Source organism: Rhagoletis pomonella, unplaced genomic scaffold (genome assembly GCF_013731165.1).
Source record: "Rhagoletis pomonella isolate Grant_MI unplaced genomic scaffold, Rhpom_1.0 Rhpom_scaffold_00007, whole genome shotgun sequence".
Classification (NCBI taxonomy): Eukaryota; Metazoa; Arthropoda; class Insecta; order Diptera; family Tephritidae; genus Rhagoletis; species Rhagoletis pomonella.
In genome coordinates, this window is record NW_023458561.1 from 5,479,394 (window position 1) to 5,484,044 (window position 4,651).

Sequence of the window (4,651 nt, forward strand, 5' to 3'; positions counted from 1 at the left end):
ACAATATGTCTACATTTCAGACTAGAACGTCTGATATGCGACATTTACAAATTTTAGCACTCAGGTACCTCTGCATTCCAGCTACTTCAAGCGAATCGGAACGAATGTTCAGCAAGGCTGGGGCCGTAATATCCGACAGGCGTACTAGACTTAAAGAAAAAAATGTAAACATGCTCCTTCTTATAAACAAAAACTCATGGATGATCTCGTGAATACGTATTGTTAAAGAAGTTCGTTGTTTTCCACTTTTCTGTTAAGTTTTTATACACACCTATGCCCAAAATATTAGAAACACGAAATTTTGACCAGTTTTTACTATTTTTTTCGTTAGTTTTTTTGTATACGGTTCATTAATTTTTTATAAATGTATAGCTCGTTATATACCAAAGACCAATAAATCTAAGTTTCAAACTATGTACGAAAATTTGAAAAATTCAAGAAAGCATCAAAATTTCGAACTTTTATAATCAGAATTTTAAGAATAACTTTTGGTAGTCGATTATATTAGTATAATAAAGCGCAAGTTTGAAACCTGCTGAAAATGACTTTGAATATAGGCTTTTTTTTTTGCTGACAGTGTCACGCATTTCCTTCCATACAAAGTATGTTCGAAACTGTTATATGGGAGAAAGTGCGCAACACCACCAGCAAAAAGAAAAAAATTATCAAAAATCTACGCAATTTTTTAGCGACTTCAAACTTGCACTTTGTTATAAAAGTTTGAAATTTTGATGCTTTCTTGAATTTTTCAAATTTTCGTACATAGTTTGAAATTTAGATTTATATGGTCTTTGTTATATAACGAGCTATACATTTATAAAAAATTAATGAACCGTATATAAAAAATTTAACGAAAAGAATAGTAAAAACTGGTCAAAATTTCGTGTTTCTAATATTTTGGGCATAGGTGTACATGTGAATGTGTTTCTGAATGTACATACATACATAAGTACAAAAATAAATATGAATTTATTGGCAGTTAAAAAATTCTTTCTAGGAACCATTTAAATACGATAGTACTATCGATAGTTTATTTTTTTGGAGACTATCGAAGACTATCAATAGTTTTTTTAAACTATCAAAAACTATCGATGGTGCCACTATCGATAGTTTTGCAACTCTACTGACTGACTGTTTTCTCGCTGTGCTCTATATTTTATGGGCTGTGTGCTTGATGTTGCGTGGTCGTGCAGCCACATGTTGCTGTGTGATGTTTCGTTGCCATGGTCACAAAGATGCTGTCGTGTGTTGCTACGAGTTGTGTTGCTATGAGTTGTGTTGTGCGGTGTCGTATTGCTTGTGTGGGCTAAATTCCTCAGGGATATTTGGTCCTCACAGCTTATAATAAGTTCTGTATAAATAAGTTTGTAAAAGGGGGCGTGGCGCATCCCATAGCCGGGGTTTTTTTATCATCTATAACTTCGGAACCATAAGTCCATCGATCTTGAAATTTAATATGCAAACATATCAGTGGTAGGTGCTTATATGAGGGTACATATAAATGAGTTTGTTAAAGGGGGCATCGCACATCCCATTAGCGTGGGTATTCAGAGTAAAGTATATACATATAAATGAGTTTGTAAAATGGGTGTATTCATATATGTATTTATTCATCTATTAGATAACTCGGATATTTAAAACTGTGTTTTTTTTTTGAAACCTTACCGTCTTTAGCTTATTTTGAAATGGAAAGATTAAATCGTTTTGTAATCCCGCGATGCTGTTAAATAAAAACGGTGCATTCATAATGAATAAAACTCCTTCCGAATTAAGCATTCTACCAGAAAAGTGTACCGTAGTAGACTAATTTTAATTTAGAAATGTTAGCGTTACCTTAATCCACCTAATATTAATAATGGAACAAGATTTGTAGTACAAGTGGTGACCAATATATATCAGCTAAAGCACGACAAAGTATGGCTTATAAGGATGCCTTAATGTAAACAAAGAAAATAGTTTGTCCCCTTTAAATTATGCTGAACTGAATATTTGTATTACTGTTTTATATTTTTATTTGTTTACCCCGAACGACATCGGGTGCTCTGCTAGTTATCATATAAAATTTTAGTATGGCACCAGCTGTTAGGTAACACCTTTCCTTTAAAAAAAGAACTATTGAAATCGGTTAAAGTGGTCCAAAGTTATGCGGTAACATACATAAAAAAATGTATCGACGAATTGATAACCTTTTTCTTTTTGTGAAGTCGGTAGGGGAAAATTCATTGTATAAACCAGAAAATTCCATACAATTCTTCCGAGTTTGTCCTTGAGATGATCTTGCGATGACCTTTATAAACTTACGCATATATATTTTAATCTTTATTCAATAATTTTTTCCCCTGTTTTTCCCTCAAATGACCTCGAAATAGATTTCGAAGAAAATGTGAAAATTTTTACTATTGCCGCCCTCTTGTGGAAGTTTAAAAAAAATTAGTGCAGAAATTGATTCCTCATATAAAGAGGGGTTTAGCATGTTTTTATACAAAATTGAAGCACTTTTTTGCCATAATACAGCAAAATGCTAGGAAATCTATTTTCGCAGTTTGGCCAACTCCAAATTGATTAAATTGATGGTTTCTTCGGCACATTTGCTTCGAGTTACACGTATAATCCTTCTGTGCTATACGCGCTGTCAAAAAAATCTCCCATACAAATTGATCCGCCCTAATATATCTACATATATGAATTTTCAGGTTTATTCAATGAATCTTTCGCTATTTGACCTTCCAACGACCTCGAATCCAACGTACTGAAAGTTAACAGACCCCGGATTCGCATTCAGGGCGTCTAATAACATAGAGATATAGGGGTTTGGTTCAATATGCAGAAACTTTTGAAGTGAAAACTTCGGCGGGAGTGAAACTCGATGAAACGAAAAACGTGACAACAACTGCTGATCATAGAATTCAAGCGAAGTATCGAAGCAGTGATGTCAACCGGGGGAGAATTCCCCGATTTTGGTGGATTTTGAATTTCTCGGGGAATCGGGGAATGACCTTAAGTTTTTGGGGAATTTAATATACAAACGATTTTGATTAGAACATTCCTATCGAGGATAAAATTGCATTTATAAATTACAAATTGTGATAACAATTTCTCATTTTGTACTACGGGTTTGAAAACTTATGTAATTGCCTCGTACAACCTTGTGGATATTAAAGAAATTGCAACTGTGCATAGCGAACTTTTTCACTTTCTCCACGTTTTCGTTTGACACTTTCTTTTCTCGTTTTGTTTTTGCCACCAAGCCATCGTATTAGCTTTTTATATTATAAACATCAAATGTTAAAAAGACTGTCCTTATTACATACTTATATCACAATTGATATTTCTTCTTTTTTCAATCAAAAATGAGCTTGAAGTGCCTGAAATATGTTGCAAAACTAATTTTGGGGGAATTTCATCGCGAATAGGGGAAGTTTTTCAGGAATTTCGGGGAATTAGCCCGAGGGGATTTGGCGTCCCTGTATCGAAGTCAAATTGAAGTAATTTTGTTTTTGTTTTCTGCAGCCATACGTATGTACATACCATTCGCATTCGCAACCGCGGAGATTCCGCATTAATTTGAATATTCGCAATCGCAATAATCACTGCGAAGCTTTTGCGATTGCGATGTTGTGCATGTGTACCGATAAAACGTATATCTGGCAAACAAAATGATAAATTGTGGCCAAAATTTGTTATTACTATTATTCGTAATGTTTTTCGAGCTAATTTTTTTATATAATAATATCGTCTAAGCTTTATCAAAAACCGTGTAAATCATAGCTTCAAACTTTATACAAAATTTAGGAAAATTCAATAAATTTTCGTCATAATTTCAACTTTTTATTCTGAATTTTTACAAAAAAATGTGTTGATTTTTAGGATTTTTTTTCGGTGACAGATTTTTGCACTTTTTTCATATAAGTATGAATTTATTATGAAATAAAACGCGGGAGACCGTTAGCAACAAAATTTCAAAATATCAACGCAAGTTCTTGTAAATTGCGCTTGAAGATGTGGGGAGATGCGCAGCATAAGGAGTTTTTCGAATAATTTCGACATACACGGTAGCAGGCTGATGGGCCTATAGGAAGATGATGCGTTTTGTCCTTTCCGGGCTTTGGCATCATCACAATAGTCGACTTTTTCCATTGGTGAGGGAAATGACAATGTTTTGTGATTGCGTTAAATAGCATACAGATGCAAAGTACAGCACAATTTGGTAGCTCAATAATCATTTTTGGGGTATTAAGTCGTGCCCTGGGGCCTTCTTTGGTTGCAGTTGATCCTTAATTACTTTTGAAATTTCTTCAGGTACAAATTTCAGCGGCTCACATTTTGACATATTGGGTACGGGTGGTAGTTGAAAATCATTAGCGGGATCTGGCCTAAAAACATTTTTTTTAGATGAGCCTCAAAGGTGTTTGCTTTTTCTGCGTCAATCCGAGCCCATTTGCCATTATGGCCCCGTACTGGCATTTCAGTCTCTATTGGCGCATTTAGATTTTGGTGTGCTTTCCATAACGAGTGCTTTGTGCTAGTCGGTGAGAGCTTTTGGATGTACCGGTACTGTGCGTACTGTTCCTCGTTCTTGAGGGCTCTCGTCAGTGCATGTGTGGCAGATTGTATCTAAAAAAAAAGTTACATCATTCATTTGTAGTTTTTT